Source organism: Garra rufa, chromosome 2 (genome assembly GCF_049309525.1).
Source record: "Garra rufa chromosome 2, GarRuf1.0, whole genome shotgun sequence".
NCBI classification, from domain to species: domain Eukaryota; kingdom Metazoa; phylum Chordata; class Actinopteri; order Cypriniformes; family Cyprinidae; genus Garra; species Garra rufa.
In genome coordinates this window covers 18902842-18927771 of record NC_133362.1, presented here as the reverse complement: position 1 = coordinate 18927771, position 24930 = coordinate 18902842, and the positions used below count along the sequence as shown (strand labels likewise).

General features: G+C 34.4%; 1 protein-coding gene across 1 annotated transcript in view; it reads right to left on the bottom strand.

Annotated features, from left to right (window-relative positions):
• Positions 1–18333, bottom strand: part of LOC141326412 (ciliary microtubule inner protein 5-like) — a 49765-nt gene extending 31432 nt beyond the window's left edge. The window contains exons 1-2 of the mRNA XM_073835161.1: positions 18232–18333; positions 2543–2615 (exon numbers count right to left, since the gene is read on the bottom strand). The gene's annotated coding sequence lies outside the window, so the exon portion shown is untranslated. The remainder of the gene's footprint in view (positions 1–2542; positions 2616–18231) is intronic.
• Between the last annotated feature and the right edge of the window lie 6597 nt (positions 18334–24930).

Sequence of the window (24930 nt, the reverse complement as noted above, 5' to 3'; positions counted from 1 at the left end):
TGTTCTATTAAGTGTTCTGGAGTTCACACACACATATTATCTCGCACATACTGTACACACACATTGAAGTTTATCCTCAAGCATCCACTGTTTCAAACATTCTTCCATTCATGGTTTTGTTTACGCAAACACTCACAGTAGGGGTGCTGCGATATACTGGTATTGACAACAATTGTGATATTTAATAATGAAACACTGTTATCATGTTAATTAGGGGTGTCAAAATATACCGGAATCGGCGATATTTGGAAATGAATATTACACATAAGATAATATGACACTTATGGAGCGTCAAACTCTCACCTGTGATTTGTTCAAGTCAAAAGTTTACATACACCTTGCAGAATCTGCAAAATGTTGATTATTTGATCAAAATAAGAGGAATCAGGTAAAATGCATGTCATTTTTTATTTAGTACTAACTTGAATAAGATATTTCACATACAATACATTTACATATAGTCCACAAGACAATAATTAATAATAGTTGGATTTATAAAAATGACCCTGTTTAAAAGTTTACATACACTTGATTCTTAATACTGTGTTGTTACCTGAATGATCCACAGCTGTGTTTTTGTTGTTGTTGTTGTTGTTGTTGTTGTTGAGTGATAGTTGTTCTTGAGTTCCTTGTTTGTCCTGAACAGATAAACTGCCCACAAATTCTTCGTTTTTTCAGCATTTTTGTTTATTACTCATACGCAACTATTACGGAAGCTTCAAACACTCACTGATGCTTCAGAAGAAAAAAACGATGCATTAAGAGCCAGGGGTGTAAACTTTTGAACTTTTTATTATTTTCCTAAATATCTTTATTTTTCATTTAGTACTGCCCTTCAGAAGCTACAGAGGATACTTGTGTTTCCCAGCAGACAAAATAAGTTAAATTTACCCTGATCTTAAAATTCAAAAAGTTCTTAATGCATAGCGTTTCCTTTTGAAGCATCAGTGAGTGTTTGAACCTTCTGTAATAGTTGCATATAAGTCCCTCAGTTGTCCTCAGTGTGAAAAGATGGATCTCAAAATTATACAGTCATTGTTGGAAAAGATCCAAATACACAAAAATGCTGACAAACCAAAGAATTTGTGGACCTGAAGGCCGTTTAACTGTTTAGGACAAACAAGGGACTAATGAACAACTTAAAAAAAAAAAAAAAAAAAAAAAAGTGGATCGTTCAGGTAACAACACAGTATTAAGAATCAAGTATTTGTAAACTTTTGAAAGGGGTAATTTTTTTATAAATTCAACTATTGTTTTCTCTTGTGGACTACATGTAAACATCTTTTATTTGAAATATCTTATTCAAGTTGCACTAAATAAAAAAGACCATGCATTTTGTATGATTCCTCTTATTTTGGTAAAATAATTAACATTGTTGGATGTAAATCTTTGACTTCAACTGTATATGGAATAGTGTGATTCAGTGGTCAAAAAAGAAAAAAAGATTAATTTAACTTATAGCATGATTTATTTATTATTATTTTAAATTTTTCTAATGTAACTTTTAAGATTTCTATAGATATCACAACATATCATTATTGTGAATTTTTGAAGCCATGATAATCATGACAACCCTAACTTACAGTGTCCAAAACTCATTTTTTTTAAATCTAAAAAATAAATAATTAACAAATAAATAAAGTTTTAAGGACTTTAAACTGTTATTAAAAACAGACACAATTCAGAGCAAATATTTAAGATTTCTACTTCATTAGAAGGCACATCTGTGCCATGTAAAATCCTTTTTACAAACAGTAATATGTTCTTGCTTTAACTGAAGCACAAGATGTTCTCCGGATGTTTCTCAAATCATGCTGGAGAACATGATCACCAGATCTCACACAAACCTGTGACGCTCATGCAGCTCAAGTGCTGCTGTCATCAAAGCAAACAGAAAGACAAACCAAATAGTGAAACATTTTTTTTACTTTAGATTTCGATTTAAACTGTTGTGCTAAGAATATATAATAATTTCTAATGTAAAAAATATATCACAGAAGAATGCAAAAAAGAAGCATTTTCAGTGCTCAGTCTTCTGAAACCCATTTATATATTTATTCTGGTCTCTGCAGCTTGAAGATGGAGAGATGAGAAGATGGATGGTAATAAGCTCTCCTTTATTGTATATAATAATTGAGGACTGAAAAATCACCTTCCTGCCAAGTAAAGCAACACGACCACAGACCTCTGAAGTCACAGCTGTCTGATATGATGTTGAGTCATTCACCTCCCACTCTTTGTGTGTGTGTGTGTGTGTGTGTGTGTGTGTGTGTGTGTGTGTGTGTGTGCATGTGTGGTGGTAAGCGATACACTGCATTTCTTGTCTTTCTCTCAAATCACAAATGTAGCACATAAAAGTTTGATAAGCATTTAATGATGTTGTTTCCGTTTGTATGTGCTTTAATTACTGATTCACGTCCATTACTGATTGTGCAGTGGACTGTGGCAGCAGAAAGGTCAACAAAAACAACCTGATTAACCAGAGATAACGAAAAGAAAGAAAAACACAGAACTAGAAAGAGAAAACTAAAGAAAGCTTTACCTTCGATTAGCAGCCTTCAGATCTCTAAGCAGAAGCCATGTTGAACTGTTCAGTCTTCTTTTGCCTCATATAACTGTCAAAAGTAATAAATGACATTTTCATTAAAATATTATAGAGAAATAGTCATAAAGCACAATAAATTGTATATTATTCAAATAATAATAATAATAATGTTCAGTATATATATATATATTAGTTTCGCAAAAATCGACTACTAAAAGCTGGAAGGTTTTATGTGCCTTTTGCACATCAGCTATTAAAACCATTTCACTCTTGGTACTTGAGTTGGCGACCTGCTGATTGTTTCATAACATCGCACAGTAATATTCACAAGAATGACAGATGCATTTTCTTCTAAGATGTTTTAGTAGGAACGCATCTGCTAAGAGCATCGCTGTACATGTTATGCAGTAAAAGCTGCAGCAGCCATCAGCACAATGTCTCCAGAAACTCTCACTAAATATTAAAAACATGTAAATTAAGTTGTCTGTATCTGTCTGTGAGACAGAGAAATGATTCTGCCAAGGTTGAGTGGACTGGCAGAAGGCTTCCCGCTGCTCCCCACGTCCATCTGCAATGGAAAATTCACTTTTTTCTCACTGAAACACACACAGCAATCTCTCCACTGAGCCCATGGATTATTGATCAGTGTAAAGAGCGCAGGTCACAAAATATAGACCCTTTCTTTTTTTTAAAAAAAAAAGAAAGGAGGAAAAAAAAAAAGAAAAAGCACTTTTTCTCTTTTCTGAACATTTTCCATCTTCTTCAGCCCAGCAGGAAACTCCAAATGCCACCAGACCGTTGAACAGAGAAATTAAATGGAACGAGAGGCAGGGAGGAAGGGAAAGAGAGTGAAAGATATTGTTAGGGAGGGAGACAGGGATTCTGATAGAGATGGGGATGAGGACATGTAAAGGTCAAAATATAATAGCCATCCAGTTTCACCTGCTGTCCTCTAACAGATCATGTGAAGCAAACAACACGGAGGGAGAGAGGGAGAAAACAAGAGAGAGTGTTTGTGTGCATGTGTATTATTCATTGCAGAGTAAAGCTTATCATTCAAATTTGACCTTTTATAAATTTTTTGCATGCTATTCTCAATAAAAAAAAATGTTGGTTCCAGTAATCTTTCAACAAAACATCTGCCTCTGAAACAACATACATTAAATTATGGAGGTAAAATGGATTGTAATTGGAGAACTTTGGCTTTAAATATGTAAAATCTCTCTATTTTAAATTAGGCAAATACAAAAATCCACATAAAATGGAAAATGTAATGGTAATTTCATTTAACCCTGAAGCACAACACTAAGGGTTAAACTGTGTAAAGTTCAAAATTCATTCATATTAACCCAGTAGATTGAATCCGTACAGTACATTGAATCTTGGCTTATAAGAAATCCTGCAAACAGTTTGCTGAAGACAACCTGCTCAAGAGCATGAATTACTGGAACCTGTGGTCTGATGAGACTAAGATAAACTTGTTTGGCTCAGATCGTGTCCAACATGTGCGGCGATGCCCTGGTGGGGAGTACCAAAAAAATAGTGTCTTGCCTACAGTCAAGCATGGTGGTGGTAGCATAATGGTCTTTGAGGGAAAAATGGATTCCATTATGCACTGTACATTTGGAAGCAGAACATGATGCCTTCTCTACAGAAACTAGGCTGAACGGCAGTTTTCTAACATAACAACAACCCCAAACACAACACCAAAATGACAACTGCCTTGCTAAGAAAGCTGAAGATGATGAGGTGGCCAAGTATGTCTCCAGACCTGAATCCTAAGCACCTGTGGGGCATCCTCAAGCATAAGGTGGAGAAGCACCATGTGTATAACGTCCAGCAGTGGCAAATAACAACAGTGCTAACACAATATATTGACATTTTGGAGCTATTTTGACAATAATGGCTGCATGTTGAGTCATTTTCAGGGGACTGAAAATCTATCCTGCAAAACAAGCTGCACATTGACTGCTCCAAAATATATCCAAGTTTCATTTCTATAGTATTGTCCCTTGAGAAGATATACTAAAATAGTTGCTGAAATGTGAGGAGTGTACTCACAATGTGAGGAGATACTGTATATGTTCCAATCACTGCAGTTTCCAGTTGAAATTACACTAGAGGCAGTAAAACTTCTACAACTTTTATTCCTTTTCACAAAGAGTATGATATACAGAGTCAGAGGTACAGTATTTTGATTAATAAAGCCTAATTTTCACACAATTACTTGCAGATTATTAAGGAATATATAAGGAAGTTAAAATAGCGCGGCTACATCAACAAAGGTGTTTTTATATCACTTTTGGATTTGTTAACACTATCAGGTAGGTTTAGGGTTGGGTTTGGTGTAGGGGAAGTTTCCAACAGGATAGAGCATTAACCTTTAGTGACACTCCCCGGATATTTGAACTGAACAGCCGCAATACGTACCTCAAGCAGCGTAATAAAAAAGCAACAATGTGTCATATATTGAATGCGTGTTTTTTAGCGGCACTCTCTGGAGTATCATTTCACTTTGAAACTGCTGCGAAACATGCAGTAAGGTATGTAATTATGGTGTTTCAGAAATTTATATAGAGGCACATATTTTCAAGAGCCTGGGTTGTTTGTATGAATTCCCACGAATTTGCCATCTCGTAAAATATGTGCGATTTTTTTCACAAATCATACAAAATCATACAAGTGAGGTTGTATGAATTTGTATGAATTAGCCACTTGTAAAATATGTATGAACTGCCATGAGATCTAGGGTGCGTTTCCCAAAAGCAACCATGGCCGAAAGTTCCGTCATTACCAATAGAGTTCAATGGAACTTACGACCATAGTTAGCTAACGATGCTTTTGGGAAATGCACCCCCCAGGTTTTTCTTAGAGTGTAACCAATTGGCAAAGGCTATTTACACTAACTCCACCCACCATTTTCTGTGCTAAAAAACATAGTCTCTTTAATAAACATCACTAAATTAACATTTAAATTAACTAAAATCCATGCAATTAGTTTAGGTCTGTACAACAAGACTAAAACAAGGTAAACACATTTTGTCAAACCTTCTTAACAGATTAGTTCACTTCCAAAATAAACATTTCCTGATAATTTACTCACACCTGTGTGATCCAAGATGTTCATGTCTTTCTGTCTTCAGTGGCAAATAAATTAAGGTTTCTGAGAAAACCATTCCAGGATTTTTCTTCATATACTGGACTTCAATGGGGATCAGCGGGTTGAAGGTCCGAATTGCAGTTTTAATGCAGCTTCAATGGGTTCTCCCAGCCATGGAATAAGGGTCTTATCTACTGATTGTCCATTTTCTACAAAAAAAAAAAAAAAAAAAGAATATACTTTTTAACCCCAAATGATGAGAGCACTAGATCTGCGATAAAGGTGTTTCACAATGCCATAGAAGAAGCTTTTTTGTCTAAATGGTTCCATAAAGAACCTTTAACATCTGTAGAAACGTTATGCTTTACAAAAGGTTCTTTGTGGTGAAATAAGGTTCTTCAGATTATAAAAAAGAGATGGTTCTATAAGGAACCTTTGACTGAATGGTTCTTTGAGGAATCAAAAATGGTTCTTCTGTGGCATCGCTGAAAAGAACCTATTAAAGCACCTTAATTTTTAAGAGCGTAGGACAGGGCAAAAAATTCCATCTTATGTTAACCTCCAACTTCAAAATCGTCCAACATCGTTGTTTTACTTCCGCCTACGTCACACGTGACATTTCCAACGTGACTGCGTAATGCGCTGAGGTCGGGCTGGTGCAAAATGACCATTTGTGGTTAAAACGTATATACATTTTTATAGTTTTAAAAAACTGACAGATCTTCGGCTGGGTAATTTGGACCTTCAAACCACTGGCCACCATTGAAGTAGTCTCAGGCTCAGACGTCACGCCCACGGAACGTTGGCTGAACATCTGATGCATATGGTACACTTAACTGGAAACACTTCAGGAATGTCGAAGTCGTCATCTGATTAGTTGAATTTGACCGGAATTCCGGGAGACGCGAGTGTCGGGTTTATTTTCGGTCCGCCGGGAAACAAAGCGCAGACTGATTTACTCGGCGTTTTGCTAAAAGGTGCTTATGCAGACGCCATTGTTGTTATACACATTTGCGACGTTCGCAAACAAATTACTGACTTACTGCTTGTTCTCCCTCTTCTTCGTTATCTTTCAATGCTGGTTATTTCAATGACTGACTTGTTGCACGCCAGTCTGTTGTTGTGGGGGCATTTCCACGCACCGAAACGTGACGCTGAACGAAACGAAATGTGATTGGTTGTTTGACATGTCGATCAAACGGTCTTATGGGCGGGACTTGGCCAATGAAAGCTGCCATGAATTCCAGACCTTCAGCCGTCAGTCTGAAGGTCAGGCTACGCGAGACTACCATTGAAGTCCACTATATGGAGAAAATTCCTGGAATGTTTTCCTCAAAAACCTTAATTTCTTTGCTATTGAAGACAGAAAGACATGAACATCTTGGATCACATGGGGGTGAGTAAACTATCAGGAAATTCTAAAAGTAAACTTCTCCTTTAATTGATTTCAGCTAACAACTAGCAACAGCATGTTAAAGACATTTATTACTATGATATGTAGTATAATATTATATAAGCAAAGAAGAGACTGGTCTCAGTACTAGCATTAGCAGAGTTATTGCTCATTAAATGAAAGAACACACATATATTACAATATATATCACATAGCCTCCCACAGCCTATAAGCACAAGCTCCCCTAGCACAACTACAAAACTCAAAAACATAACAGATACTCTTCTAGATAGTATCATAACTGAACATTAAACACTTTCCCTTTACTGAAAAACACATACAATTACACTTAATTTCAACATTTTCTCTCTTAATGCAGTACAATGCAAAGCATGCTGGAAACTACAGATCTAAGGCCCAGTTAATTATGCCAACAAAAAATATTAATGTTGTCCCAACAACAATTATTAAGTAAGCTGTAAAGAACATAATTATGTATTGCTTCAGCTCATTTAATAGCAAAAATCATTTTGTTTTTATTGACAAAAGGCATCTAGTCTAGTTCTCCACTTCGCTAATTCAAATATGTATTGGCTTTAAGTGCGTTTATTTGGCCACCTGTCATATAACACCTTGAATTATATAGTATTTAATGTAGTTCTATTACAGATATATATAGAAACATTTGTAATATTATATACTGCAGTGGTGTGAGGTGAAATGGAGAAGATAAGAGAGGGTTTCTTCTTTCATTTCCAGGGATTTTAAAGGATGAGATTAACTTTACCCAAGCCCTTGCTGCTGTATGCGGATCTATTTCAGTATTCTCAATTTGAAACTCAAAATGCTAACAGCACTAAAACTTCCATGTGTGATGGTCAGAGTTTTCCTGTGGAAACAAACTCTTCAAAAGCATCCCAGGGTTCGAAGCTGAAGGCAATGTGAATGAATTTTTATTTCTGCTTCTACTGAGGCTTCAAAGGAAGCTGTAAAATGTGTGAAGAAGAGAAAGAGGCAAAGAGGAGGATGAGAAGGGAAAATTAAGATTATGATGGATATTAACAGCAGGGCAAGACATTGCTAAAATCAAGATTGTATAATTACCGTAATGCTGAATTAATAATGGACCATATGGCATCTCTCACAAATCCTCAAGCGATTCCCTTTGCCACAATCCCTCTCATATTCACATCTTCAGATGTTTTATCATGTAATCTGTGAAGTTAAACCCCTTGCTGATACTGAACTCAAAGTCTGAGTTCCCTGGCATGTATCAGAAATACACTCACACATATAGATGTGTGTATGTATGGGTATATTATTTATACAAAATACATTTATTAAAAAAAATTATTTACACATAAAAATGTTTCAACTTGATAATAATGTTCTTAATAGTTTGTCACAAAGTTACGTTACAATTAGTTAAGCTTTACACGGCAACACTCTTATTAACATTGCATCTACACCTTGTTTGGTATTATAAGAGAATTCGTATGGACGTCCGTTTCCACCACTGAATTTAAAATAATTCTGACTTCTTTTCCCATAATTGTGATAGAAACTTGCAATTGCAAGTTATAAAGTCAGAATTATGTGATATAAACAATTCTGAGAATGTCGTTTGCAATTGCGAGTTGCAAACGAGAATTGTGAGACAAACTAACAATTCTGAGAAATAAATAAATAAATATATATATATATATATATATATATATATATATATATATATAATTAGCAATTGTGAGTTTATCTCACAATTCTGAGAAAAGGTCAGAATTCCCAGAAAAGAAAAAAAAAACAGATTTGCAAGATATAAACTCGCATTTGCAAGAAAAAAGTCAGAATTGCAAGTTATCATCTCACAGTTCTGACTTTATAACTCGCAGTTGAGAGTTTATATCACGCAATTTTGACTTTATAACTCGCAATTGCAAGTTTATATCACAATTCTGAGAAACAAATCTGATTTGTGAGTTCTTATCTTGGAATTCTGAATTTATTTCTCACATTTGTGAGTTTATATCACACAATTCTGAGAGTAAAAGTCAGAATTGTGTTTATATCTTGCAATTCTGACTTTATAACTCTTACTTGTGAGTTTATATCAAGCAATTCTGACTTTATAACTCACAATTGCAAATTTATATCACAATTCTGAGAAACAAATCTGATTTGTGTGTTCTTATCTTGGAATTCTGACTATATTTCTCGCATTTGTGAGTTTATATCACACAATTCTGACTTTATAACTCGCAATTGCGAGTTTATATCTAACTTTTCTGAGAGTAAAAGTCAGAATTGTGTTTATATCTTGCAATTCTGACTATAACTCGCAATTGTGAGTTTATATCACACAATTCTGACTTTATAACTCTTACTTGTGAGTTTATATCAAGCAATTCTGACTTTATAACTCGCAACTGTGAGTATAAATTAAGCAATTCTCAGAAAAAAGTCAGAATTGTGAATTAATATCTCACAATTCTGACTTTATAACTCTTACTTGTGAGTTTATATTAAGCAATTCTGACTATAACTTGCAAGTGCAAGTTTATATCTCAATTCTAAGAAGAAAAGTCAGAATTGTCAGTTTATATCTCGCAATTCTGACTTTATAACTCGCAAGTGCCAGTTTATATCAAGCAATTCTCAGAAGAAAGTCAGAATTGTGGATTTATATCTCACAATTCTGACTTTATATCTCACAATTGCGAGTTTATATCTCACAATTCTGACTATAACTTGCAATTGCAAGTTTATATCTCAATTCTAAGAAAAGTCAGAATTGTGAGTTTATCACACAATTCTGACTATAACTCACAAGTGCGAGTTTATATCAAGCAATTCTCAGAAGAAAAGTCAGAATTGTGAATTTATATTTCGCAGTTCTGACTTTATATCTCACAATGCAAGTTTATATTAAGCAATTTTGACTATAACTCACAATTGCGAGTTTATATCAAGCAATTCTGACAATAACTTGCAATTGCGAGTTTATATCTTACAGTTCTGAGAAAACCTTGCAATTCTGACTTTATAACTTGCAATTGCGAGTTTATATTTCGTAGTTCTGAGAAAACCTTGCAATTATGACTATAACCTGCAATTGCAAGTTTATATCTTACAGTTCTGAGAAAACCTTGCAATTCTGACTTTATAACTTGCAATTGCAAGTTCATATTTGACAGTTCTGAGAAGAAAAGTCAGAATTGTGAGATAAAAATTCACAATAACCTTTTTTATTCAGTGGTGTAAACGGCCTTCTGTAAATTTGCAAGTGTGTAAAAATGCTTTTTGAGCCTTTAGTAAGGAGAAAAGAAATGGTGTTGACTGATGAATTGGCATGAATTTGTCTTTAAGAACATTAAAACTTAATTTTCACCAAAGGGGGTCTTCAAAATATGTTAAAATTCAAAAGAGAAATTTCAAATTGTAATAATATTTTACAATATTACTCTAAAGTAAAATAAAACTACCCAGAAGGTTGGGTTAAACATTTAATCCAACTGCTGGGTCAAAACAACCCAATCACTTGGTTTGTCTATATTTCACTTTAGAGTATAAACAGCAGTAAAGATGCAAAGGGGATTCTAGGAAATTAAGGTACCAGTGTTCCATTACATTCTTATCTGCACTCTGCAAAGACATCACATTTACAACCACAAGCAGTAATGAGTTCAGATAGGACATAAAAATATGCTGCAGTGTGAGCAGTACATACTCAGGCCGTGATGGGTTTACAGTCAATTAAGAGCTCAATACGGAACAAGCATTTGAGATAAAATCAACAACCACAGCACTCAGAGAACGTCTGTTCTGTGGCTGAAACACAAAGAAACCATTAAATAAATATCATCTTCATTGCACAGCTGGGAAAATCAAGTGGACAACCTCAAAATTGTTTATTTAAATGGTTCATCAGGACTTCTTTTCATTTTATCTACAGATGGCCAGGGAGAGTGATAATGAGATTGCATTTTGTTCTGCAATAAATTTGAAAGATTTTGAGAGATTATGGCATTTGAATTCACAAATACACACATGCACTGCATTGCGGCAGGGCTAGCTATGTTACAGCTGTCACAGCGCAGGAATTTGCATCTCACACATCCAATTCAACACACACATAGATGCTGCTTTAAAAAGACACCCAAACATACACACACTTTCACACTTCATGTGTGTGTTGATGTGCTGCAGTAATAGACAGTAAATCTCCACTGGCTCAGTCATGCACTGCTTGTCACAACAAGTACCTGAACATCTCTTTTTGTGTCCATATCAGCAATTCCTCGTAGAAGGGAAGCAATTTTGTGCTAAACACTTTTTCACTCTGGTTAGGTACAAAAAACTAATTTCTATCATCAAAGCCCAAACAGGCAGTAGAGAAGCATCTTCAGAGAATGGATTTCATCTGTTCAAATGTCTTTAATGCATCATCTTTTTATATTAAACTAAATTCACAGAATTCAATTACATCCTTTACAATACAGTGATGGTACTGAATGATTACCATATTCATGTACCATGGTATTTTTTTAAGTAAAGTGGCAAGGAGAGATGTAAAATCATATCTTAGGATACCATCTTGCCTTTCTTTGTTATTCCCTATTACTTATAATCCAGATTTTCTTGCTGCCCTGAACAACATCAGTCTCTAGGCCTGGTTAAAAATAGATATTTCTCAAATATCTTGCTTTTTTTCTAGGAAACATCTTCAATCTTTCCAGCAGATATTGGATCAATACAACATAGTGAAAACACATTTCTTTAAATATCTTTGGATGTGTCATTTTATACAATCCCTTGACTGAAACTGAACAAAACTGACTGGAATTAAACAGATTTTAATCGATTTACTAAGGGGTTAATATATGAAATATACAATGCCTTGCTAGATACATTTGCCTTTTGAAGACCGTTTGGGAAAAGGACAATGGCATTGATAATGCTGACTGGTCTGCTGTATGTAATAATCTTTAATTTAAACTGTATTTTCCTGGGGCTTCATAACCCTAATTATAAATTAATTAACAGACTTTATCTCAGGTCACTGTGCTTAATGATGTACAGAAATTCTTAGTCTTTGTTTAAAAAAAAAAGGTTAGGGAACCTTTCTATGCTTTTGGTATTGTGATAAAATTATTTAATTCTGGACAACAATACATCATATTATTGAAGAACTTCTTAAATTGCGATTTTGTTTGTCCTACTGAACACTGGAATGGAGACAGTGTTTGAATTCCACGTAAAATATCTTTTCTAATTCTGGTTTATCTGGCAAAGAAATGTATATCGTTACTTTGGTCATCCCCTCAGGTACCATCCTTCAAAATTTCTCAGGCATCAACATACTGCAACTTGAGAAACTCACTTATAATTTAAAAGCCTAATGACGTTTGGCCGATATCGACACCCCTCTGGGACTATGTTGAAAACCTCTCCTTAAATTCTGTTCTTCAAACACGATAATGTTTTCTGCCCTGTATGTTTCTGTATAGTAAACAACTATAGTTGTTGTTGTTTGTTTATCTTCATAAGGCTGTTTCTGTTAGTCTTTGGACAATAAAAAACGATGAACAAATATTTTAATAAATTTAAAGTGATTCAACTTGCAGTGAGAAATTCATTAAGTTGGCTTGAAAAATCTGGTTGTTTTTCATTTCATTTTGTTTTGTTTTTCCATAAATCAGCTGTTTTAGTGTGGTTTTTTTTTACCAAATCAGCTGGTTTTAGCTAGTTTTTAGCTGATTGTTGGCTTTTTTTTACTGAATCAGCTTTAGCTGGTTGTTAACATTTATTTAGCTAAATCAACTAGTTTTGCTAAATCAGCTGGTTTTGGCTGGGTTTTAACTGTTTTAACTAGGTTTTAAGTTGTTTTAGCAGTATTTAACTTTTATTTTGCTAAATGAGTTGTTTTTAGTGTGGGTTTTTTACTAAATCAGCATGGTTTTTAACTGTTTTCTTTTGCTAAAAAAACTGGTTTTTAACTTATTTTGCTAAATCAGGTGGTTTTAGGTGGTTTTTACTAAATCAGCTGGTTTTAGGTGGTGGTTATGTTGGCTTTTACTGAATCAGCTTGTTTTAGCTGGTTTTGCTAAATAAGCTGGTTTAAGCTGGTTTTTAACCGTTTTTTGCTAAATCAACTAGTTTTGGCTGGTTTTTAAATTTTATTTTGCTAAATCAGCTGTTTTAGGTGGTTTTTAGTTGTTGTTGTTGTTTTTTTGTTTTTTTGTTTTTGCTAAATTAGTTGTTTTTAGTGTTTATTTTACTAAATTAGCTGGTTTTGGCTGGGTTTCTTTCCTAAACCATCTGGTTTTTAGCTGATTGTTGGGTTTGTACTAAATCAGCTTGTTTTAGCTGGTGGTTATGTTGGCTTTTTTACTGAATCAGCTTGTTCTAGCTGGTTTTGCTAAATAAGCATGGTTTGAGCTGGTTTTTAACAGTTTTTTGCTAAATCAACTGGTTTTGGCTTGTTTTTAAATTTATTTTACTAAATCAGCTGTTTTAGGTGTTTTTTAGTTAGTTTTAGTGTTTTGGTTCCCCGGGCCCAAAACTGGTCCACATCTTTTTAGCCAGAACCAAGCCAAAACAGTGCCATAAACCAACCTAAAATGAGCCAAATCATGAAAACAGATGTGGCTGATATATGGATCTTATATGGTATTCTTATATGGCTGAGTTCTGTGGGCTATGGCCCGTATGTGGACCACATGTGGCTGATATATCAAAAGCCATAATTTAACCATACTTATGCCACACCTATCATTTATTTAAAATACCAATTACACAGTAAATCTTAAAGCATCTTAAACACAAAATTGATTCACAGACATTGTTAATATGATAACAAATTTAATAACAGAAGTACACAGAACAACAAAGTGTGGTATAAATGTCAAATGAGTAAATAAATGAACAATAATGGATACTTTTAGTAAGTCTCACCAGCCTTTCTTTCACAGTCTGTCAGGAAAAAGGATAGAAAAAAGAACATTAGCAGCATATCATGATTAGTATTAGATATTATTTGAATATTAAAACAAATATGACATGAGTGCTCGTAGGTAATCATGTTTTATTAGCATTTTTCCACGGTAGGAAAACTAATTGAGATTACATGAGACAAGAGAGATCTGTTAGTTTTTAAATCACGTTAAAACTAGTAGAAAGGAGAAAGGGATGATCGCATTCATGCGCACTCCGCACATTACTTACAGCGGTCTGTCACGCAATCGAAGAGCGTCAAAAAGGCATTTATCGTTTCAATTTTCTAATATAATAGACATAATTTTAAAGATGAGGCTTATCGGAAATAATAAAACACAAAGCTTATCGTGATTACTGGACAGGAGGTATGTATAATGAAGTTTTATTCATGTATATGAATTCAGCACATGATCGTGGTCAAAACGAAACTGTGTTTGTTCGGTACACATACCTAAGCACTCTTTTTTTTCTGTACAAATAAGCGTACAATTACATCCCTAGAAAACATTTTAAACACCAAAACTGCACTTACCTGAATAAGAGTGTGTCTGGGCAAAGGCTGTTGTAAAGAGGGAGCAGAGCGGGAAATAACGGACATATTTTCAAATTTTCAGTAATCCACCAATAGGAATACAGGAAGAATGAATGAATGGGCTGACATGTGGACTGCCACGAACCACATGACTATGTGTGTTTTTCCAAGTAAAAGCCAAATGTTAACCATAACTTAACATATTTCAGGATGTGCCATATCCGAGCCATATATGGCTCTCGTCTGTGTACTGTCATATGGGCCATATACCTTAATACAAAAAGTTACCCAAATGAAAATTCCCTCCAATTCTAAAGCCATGGCAAAACATATATGGTACAAGTTTGGCCCATATGTGCTCAGCCATGCCATACCTAGGCCAAACGTGACAGCTATCAGCCACATCTGGCCCAAACGTTCTTGCTATCTGGCATTTAATCATATTAACCACTTAATGTACAAAAATCTAATGTATTACTACAATACTGTTTCCAAAAATACCCCAGAGTAGTACCACTGTATAATTTTTGGGGTAGCACCTTACAATAAAGACCTATTAGTTAACACGATACATTTTTTACAGTATTTATTAATGTTTTATAACAATTGATAATGAAAATACAACAGTTCATGTTAGCTCAGGTCCATTAAACAATATTAACCAAACTATTACTTTTAATAATCTATTAGTTAATGCTGTAATTAATATTAACCAAGATTAATAAATGCCTTCTAAGTATTTTGCATTGTTAGTTACTGTTAACAAATGTACACTCTTAAAAAAAATATGTTTTAAAAGGTTCTTCACAGCAATGCCATAGAAGAACCATTTTTTGTTCCACAAAGAACCATTCAGTTAAAGAACCATCTCTTTCTTACCTTTTTATAATCTGAAGAACCTTCTTTCGCCACAAAGAACCTTTTGTGAAACAGAAAGGTTCTTCAGATGATAATGCTTCTTTATGGAGCCATTTAGACAAAAAAGTTCTTCTATGGCATCGTGAAGCATCTTTATTTTTAAGAGTGTATAGTTAATTTTACTGTTAATTAATAGAACTAATTTTAGTGTTGCTAATTTATGTAAGTTAGGACTTGCTAACACTAAAACATGCAATAAAGCTTTAGAATCTTCCCACAACCCACTTGAAAAAAGGTTCTCATTAACACATTTATCAGCCACTGAGACGAAAATAGGAAAGCAATTTTTCTGAACAGGTCATCCAGGAGACATAAAAAGGTGGTATTGCGTTTCTGAGCTTTGATACCAAGCTGATGTTGTTACACTGCTGAGTCAGTAATCAGTGCAGCAATGTGGCTAGAATGACAGGAAGTTCCATGTGGATGCCACACAGGAACTTCCAGTGAAAAGCGGACTGTTTTACAAACAGTTTGAACAAGTGAATATCACACAAGAAATAACTGAACGTGGATCAGCAGTAACGGCTGACTTAAATCTATTAATACTAGGGGGAATATGGGGCAGAACTGAATTATGAATAGGGGAGGCTGAAAGTGTCTATGTGAGGCTGAAGAAGAGACAGAGAGGTGAGAATGAGAGAGAAATATGATCTGAAAAATGTGAAATATGAACTTTTGAAACTTGATATGAAGTATATAGTGTTTCGCTGACCTGATGTCACCGCTTGCATGATGCAGCTGTTTTGAGAATAGTGTAGTTTTTCTAGCAGCAAGGTACTAGCTAGACACAACAGCCTTGATTAAATGATACATTTCAGTAGCATATTTTTGGCAAAAAGAAGCTGCACTACAGTAGTGTACCTACTTTGAAACTTGTTAAGCTACAAGCTGTTCATATTTTAAAGCAGCTTCCCCAAAACTGGAGTAAAGAACAGCCCTTGTGTGTTTCTCTGCCTGTTTTTCTTCTTCTTATCATCACTGAACTACAAGAGCAGCTCTGTCCGGCCCCTCTGGCTGTTGGTACTGTGGAGAAGCTCATTTATTTTCCCTTAATTTTGTGTACATCTTTTTAGTTACTTGTAGAGAGGGAGAGAGAGAGAGGCTTCGTTAGCTTCTGGCTGACTGGTGCATCTTTAATGCTGACTTTATACAGTGACATTAAAGACGAAGAGGAAATGGAGGGAAAAAAGAGAATAAAGTAGAACAGGAATGCGGAGAGAAAGGCCTAGAAGAAGAAGGAGAATTATAGCGATTACAGTCTTTTCCCCATATCATTTTAACAGCCTTTTGACATTTAAGTCTGATACACTTCCACAAAGAACATACACTTCTACACTGTGAGGAGAGACTGATCTTTAAGTATGACCAAAAAAATGGAAAAGGGAAGAAAGATATGATTTTTCCGTTCATGGTTCAGTGATGTTCATTCTAGTTTACTACTCAAGCATGTTTAGAGCTAAAAGCGAGCACTTACCGCTCTTTTTCAAAGGTCACTTTCAGTCGGCCACTTTGAGATATGTGATTAAAATGCCCAGCTGCTTAGTGGCCTTGCAATACAGAAAATCGCCAGACAGCTAATTAGAATTGATCCGATCTGCATGGTCTTCATTGATTCGTATCCCACTCACAGACTCAAATCAAACATAAACCACCATTATCCTGAATTTAAAAAGTAGGTGACAAAGTTAAATTAAGATTTTCAGTGATTAACGGCCAAATATTTCATATTTTCTGTGTTTAAGTGCTATAATCGTGTCTCTGGTGCATCTACCAACCCAGAAAATGTGAGAAAGAACAACCCAGTAACTTTTTTTTGGTAAGCAATTCTCTGCCAGCTTGTGAAAAAATTTACCTTTCAGATTTCGCTGCTCTTGTGGCGTAGAAGGGGATCTTATTATAATATTAACACCCCTTAATCTACATGTTTACACCCACTGCACTGTCATTTTGTTTTTGCAAGTGACAACCGCAGAATTTGAGCAAAGCATGCTAACTGTTCTGTCACTGGCTGCACAGAACACTATTTAGAGTCCCAGACTCAGATGAGACAAGAGAGTAGTGGATTTTTCAATTTATTTACTGTATATTACACTGCTGCCACATAGATGTAATATAAACATGCAATTTCTTTCCCAGCTGTTTACCTTTACAGACATAACTGACTGTTTTTGTAACTTGTGTGTTTTTAACATAAATTTGTGTGTATTTGACAGTTTAAGCGCAATAAGACATGAAAAAGAACTTAGTTTAGTACATGTGAAAGCTGCTTTCTGTGAGCATGCTTTGGATGTGTGCACTCAGAAAACCATAAAATCAAAAGTTTAAACTATTATTGCTTTAAAATACATGATTTCAGCGTGATATACAGGATAATCAAACCCAAACAGATTTTTTTTAGCAGAGTATCTGAGGTATGAGCTGTAAATGCACAGCGCTATTCTGGAAAAGGGGGCGGGGAGCAGTAGCTCATTTGCATTTGAAGAGCCATACACAAAAACAATGTGTTTCTGCTTCCATTCAAAATATGCATTTTCAAAATGATATAATAAATGATCTGTGAGCTGATACTTCACAGACACATTCTGAGGACACTAACTTACATTTTGTAAAAAGGGGCATAATACGTCTCCTTTAAATGAATTTAAATGAAATCCCATTTTAACCAGTTTTATAGAAGCCAAAGTGAACGGACTTTTGTTATTCTTAACACAAAAACACAGCATATACTTCAAAGAGCATTCGAGACTTACTGTCAAGAGGGTGGCTTTATGGATTCACTCGGCTTGCTCTCCACACACTGTGCCTTTCATTTGTTTGTTGTGCAGAGAATGAGGTTGTTTTTCAGCCTGCAGGATGTTCAGAGACAGAGAGAAAACAACATGAGCTCTCATTCATAAACCCTTATTATAACAGCTTCTCTCAAATGTCACGGAGAGATCAAACACACCACACTGCTTTTTGCTGAAGCAAGGGAGATTTTGTTTCGACGTGTATAACCCTGTTTTTTTGTTGTACAGGATGACAAAGACGGAAGCCTGCTGATTCAGATGATACCAGATGTGAAATTGTACTTGCAAAATAGTTTTTTTCCCATGAATTCTTTATATTTGTACACACACTCACAACTTGTAGTGTTATCTTAGCAGGATGGTAGTCATATACATTATTGATCAAAAGTTTGGGGTTGTTAAGATTGTTAATGTTGTTGATATTTACTTATACTCACCAAGGATGCATTTAGTTGATTAAAAAAATTTTTTTAATACAGTTGAATTCAAAAGTTTACATACACCTTCCAGAATTTGCAAAATGTTAATTATTTTACCAAAATAAGAGGGATCATACAAAATCCATGTTATTTTTTGTTTAATACTGGCTTAAATCAGATATTTCACATAAAAGATGTTTACATATAGTACATATCTTTTCACACTGAGGACAACTGAGGGACCAGATGCTCCAGAAGGAAACACAATGCATTAGGAGCCAGGGGTATATTTAACTTATTTTGTCTTCTGTTCAAAAGTTTACACCCCTGGCTCTTAATGCATAGTTTTTTTCTTTTTGGGGGATCAGTGAGCGTTTTAACCTTCTGTAATAATTGCATATGAGTCCCGCAGTTGTCCTCAGTGTGAAAAGTGAAAAGATGGATCTCAAAATCATACATTCATTGTTAGAAAGAGATCAAATACACAAAAATGCTGGAAAACCAAAGAATTTGTGGAACCTGAAGGTTTTTTTTTCTGAAGAACAGCAGGCAATTTAATTGTTCAGGACAAACAAGGGACTCATAAACAACTATCACTAAACAAAAACACACAGCTGTGGATCAATCATGTAACAACACTGTATTAAGAATAAAGTGTATGTAAACTTTTGAACAGGGTAATTTTTATAAATTCGACTATTATTTTCTTCTTGTGGGCTATAAGTAAATATATTTTATGTAAAATATCTTATTCAGTTTAGTACTAAATAAAAAAAAAAACATGATGTCACATGATCCTTCAGAAATTACTAGTATTAATTTCTTTAAAAAAAAAATTTTTATTTTTTTATTTTACTGACCCAAAACTTTTGAACTGTAGCATATAAAAGTGATTTCAACTTATTTATAATTGCTTCAACTGATGGTGCAACGCAGAAAAGATGTTGCATGGAAAAAAGAAAATCATATGGGTTTAGAATGATGTAACATTTCCATTTTGGAGCAAAAAAATCAAATTATAAATACTAAAAAATCCAAAAAGGACTTCAAAGGTCACAGAACAGGCACGGTTTATAAAGCTGCAAGCCAGTGACCCACCTGCCCCTATACAAAGTCTCAGCTATACAGTCATACTTTCTTTTCTCGAGAAAAAAGTGCTTTGAAGAAGTGAATGAGTCAGGAGAAAAAGTCTTTCAAGGGTTGCTGAGAATCTCAAGGAGCATTATTGAGGGTTTAGAGGAGAGAACTGGAGCTCTGTAAAGTTACAGCGTCAATATTTCAGCAGCGAGTTTTATTTAGGAGGAATAAAGAGGAGAACCATGAAAGATTCACTCAGGGGATGATGTTCCCTCGTCTTTTGTGCATGCGTGAGCGTGCATTTAAATCGCCACTAGATTCTCCTGTGAATAGACCACTATCTCTGCCTGTGGGCACTGACAAACAACCCGTCGTCCCTGAACGTCTGTTAATTTACAACAAAACGGACTGTCACAGTGTTTCATATCAGGTGTGTTGATGAAAGCGTTTGTTCTCTGATGTTAGATCAGTATGAGCAGCTCAACTGTGTGAATGGACTGTGTGTTTGTCTGTTGACGACTGGGTTGAATATAAATGAGAGATGAGTTTAAAAAAAACAGAGCAAGAAGACAAGAGAGGGTGATTTCTTTTGTCTCTCATTACTCTTTCATTATGTCTCTCAGATGCTTGTTTTCTGCATATTGTACATCATGATTTTTGGTCAACTCAATTTTTGCCCTTTTGTCCCCCAGCAGATTCATTCTCTCCTTTGCTTTCATGTCTGGTTGTTTGGTTGAAGTTTTAATTAAACGTTTTGAGCCATCTAATAGGCCTATTAGTTTTTTTAAGCTAATTCATTGTACAACTGGTGTTACATTTATGTTTCTCAAACTGAAAGACATTTTTCAGTTTCTTTCTTTAACTTTAAGTTAAACTCAAAAAACAAGTCTTCAACTTGTTCCCCAGATATTCATTGCTCAGGTTTTTATTATTTTTTTTATTTTTTGAAAAGCTGACATACAACCACTACAGACATTTAAACTTAGACATTTAAGTTTATATTTTTGTTTTTAAATGCTGGGTAAAATATCTGTTGGGTCAAATGTTTAACCCAACCTTCTGGGTATAGTTTTATTTAACTGAACTGTTGTTTAAAAATTACTATATGGCGGCTTAAAATGAACCCAAAATAGGTTCTAACCTAAAAATCAGGCACATATTTGGCATCAGCAATACTCAAAAGGTGAACTTTTATTAATAAGCTATTTTAAAAAAGTTTATTATTTAATAATTATTTATTTAACTTATTAACTTACTAATATTAATTGTATATTAATATGCAATTAATATTCATTTATTGAACATAATGTTCATTTCCAACCTATTTTGGGTTCATTTTAAGAAAGAAATATAGTCATTTTTAAGCAATAGTTGAGTTAAGAGAAGACACTGCAGTCAAAACACTGTTTTTTCATGCACTTGTAAAGTTTTGATTTTGGGCTTTTTGGTTTTTCATGAAGTATTTTTTCAGACTAGTGGAAAGAAAACATCTAAAAGACACTGTTAAGTGTTTCTTTTTTGGCACTATCTATTTGTGTCAATAGATTTCAATTGCAATACATATTTTTAAATGCTGTTTTCACTAAATGAGTTTTTATCCTACACTGAGCCATAAATCTCCACTTCACCAAACTTTACATTTTTATTCGTTTCTATATCCTGAAGGTTTTTACAGAGGGATTTGAATATAATTTGCTTGATTTTATACATTTTATTCCCCAAAAATCTGTAAATAAAAAAAAAAAAAAAAAAAAAAAAAAAACTATATATATATATTTTTTTTTTTTCGGAATATCTGTATTTTCTGCATTTTGGTGTGACAAAAATGAGATACCCAAAATTTCCCTGTAAAAAACATTTGACTCTAATATGTCAAAAAAAAAAAAAAAAGAATTTTGAAACTGACTTCATCCAGTGTTTCGATTTTTGTACTAGAAGTGTACCCAAATTAGCGTATATTTCATTAAATAATGCCTCATTTGCATATTTAAACCTAACATTTTAGAACTGGGTAAGTAAGGTGATAACTATTAGTTAATCTTTTTACCCTATTCACCTGCAGTGTCTCGCCCTAAATAAAACTACCCAGAAAACTGCTGAATTTGTCCATATTTCACCCAGCGGTGGGTTTTTAACCCAGCATTTTTTAGAATGTAAGCAAATGTCAAAATGTATCAGTTTACTCTTTATGAATTCATAATCAGCCCCTGTAATCATAATTAGTGTGAAAAAAGAATAAAATACTTTGCTGTTTTTTTGTGTTGGTAGAAACTGTAGCGAACGCTGCTATAAAGTCTGGAGTTACCACAGAGACTGAGAGCTGTCATGATTTAAACAAGCAAGTTTTCTACTATAACTACACCTAACAAGAAAAATACCTGTCTCTCTCACTCCCTCATTGTAACTTTCTATCTGTTCCCATTTTGTCTTTTTAACAGACTCCAATATATTAAAGTTCCTCTAGTTTCTTCAACCTTGACTGAGGTGGTGCAGCTCACAAGCTCGCATGGGACATTTCCCACATTGCGTGTAAGTAGGGATGTCACAGACAACCCACCGTGTTGTCAGACGTCTTGACAAGACACAGAGGCATCATTATCTTGACGTTACTATGGGAACTGAAAAAACAAGCCCTCATTAGGTGAGAAAATGACAGACGCACACACAAAGAATCTCGCACACACACACGCACCGAGACTGAAAAAATAACATTAGATGATGGCAGTTAAGTAGAAAGAGGATGCAACCAATCATACACATACACACACACACACATGCACAAACAAACACACAATTGTAAAGTCATGTAGAGAAAGCAAGAGCAATAGAGAGAGAGATAAGAGATGACAATGATAAACACAGGATGTTTTTGTTGATAGGTACACAACAGAGCTGACAGGGGGGTTAGAGCATTGAAATGCTATTTGAGTTTTTACAGTCATCTCAGCTGGAGATTATTTTGCATGTTGCATATGTAACTGTGATTAATGGCTGATGTTTCTTAGGGCAAGAATCTGATAAATATTTAAATACAACATCAGTAAATCTGATTTGGCTTTCCAACAAGAGATAAAGAGACTCTAATTCAATTTGACTGACAGACCCTGAACAGTAAAAGTGCTGTGTGGGTCTAATGCAATGTTGAACATCCAACCACAGTAGATACTCTATTAAATCACCTCAAGACAAATGACCTAAGAAGTAACTGTCAGGAGGAATTTCTATAAATCAATCCATTTAAAATTCTAAAAGTGATAAAACTGACAGTTCCAATAGTACTTAAATACTTCCAAAAGAAGCTAAAGCATCAAGCAACACACAAACTGAAAGAAAGCGAAGACAGAAAAGCATTCTGTAACACTTCGCTCTGTTTCCACTAAGGGTTTCAGTAATGAGAGGAACCCCCGATCTAAAACACACAAATTAGATTGTACAAATTCAATTTACAACCAGTTCACCACAAAACTGTGACAACACTTATGTTATAAGACCCTTAGCTATGGTAAAAATCACTGTAACATGTAACATGGGTAAGAACATCTAACCAGATATCATGAAAAATTATGTTTTATAAGAAAATACTATACTTCACTTCTTTCTAACTATTCGTAATAGGGCTGTCACTAATGGTTATTTTTGTAATAGAGTAAGCAGTTGGTTATTCTGATGAATTATAACAATTAGTTTACCTAATTAATTTTTTTGTAGCAATATAGACCTAAGTGAACAATGACCTTTAAAACTACTTAAAATACATATATAATAGCTATGAGGCAATAAGAATAAGCTCTAATAAAGTATCAAAAGCAAGTTATCATATGGTTTTATTGAACAAAATGTTTAAAGTGCATATGTATTAACGATATAGCTAAGGTACATTACGCTTTATAACAAATGACTGCTGAGGGCACCAACGGCCTGACGTTTTTACACTTGCATACATGATTTAATCCTTGTTTAATATTGACTAAACAACATTTATGTCAACTGTCCACTTAAGCTTTAATATTTAGCCATTTCTTTAGGGCAGAAATGCTACAGCCACTGTTATTTCTTGAATGTGGAAAACAAAACGTGTGAACAAAGAGTGAGGGAAACTTTTATTTTGAAATCGCGATGAACAGTTATAATAAACTCAAACTCACAGCAACATGCAGAGATGGAGTTTGAGATGCTCTACACATGTAAATGATAACAGTTCGTATACTGTATATTAAACCAGCACTGCATGTATTTATTTGTTTGTGAATTCACGCCAGTATTATGCTTTATTGTGATTTTTAAATGGGATTAATATATAATACAGCCTTGGAAAACTGTCTTATAATGCGTTTCATGGATTTTCGTCCATGGACTGCGCCACAATTAGTTCATACTATTCTTCTGCAGTAGCAAACCAAACCATCAATGATTAAAGGGATAGTTTACCCAAAAATGAAAATTCTGTCACTAATTAATACGTTGTTGCAGTGTTAATTTCGTTGACAAATAATTTATCATAATTTTTGTCAACAACATTTTTTCACAGACGAAAACGAGACGAAAACGAGACGTAAACTCGTTTTGAATGACAAAAACTATGATGAAAATCTACTGAAATTTTTTTAAACGAATAAAACCGAGGTTAAAATGTTAGTCAGGGACGATTTAGGAAGAGATTCATTTAGAACGAATCTGCTGCCTGGTTAGGACATTAGATTCACACATTTGAACTGGTACATATCCTATAAAACGTTCAACAATGTCAATATCTGGAAGTAAGAGGAAAGGAGTTATATGGATAAATTTGACGATGCAAAAGAGAACCCTATTCGGTCCGGTTAACGAGCGCAGACACAGAAGCAGTGCCTCTCACACAGCACAAGAGTAAGTTACTCTCTCGCGTCTCTCTCATGAACGTAGAAATACACAAAAAATTATGTTGAATTGTCAGTTTTGACGAGTATTCACGTAAACATATTCGGTTACGTCTTATGTGAAAGTAAACAGTTTGGAGAATATTGGACGTGCATCAGTACATTGCATCCGGTTTTAAAGCCTAATTTAGTTGCTATTGTCTTGATGTTGATGTTAATCAAGTAACAAAAGAAATACAGAAAAATCACTCACTGCTCTTAACTGAATCACTTTAGTAGCCCTAATAAAGATTAATCAAAATTGATTT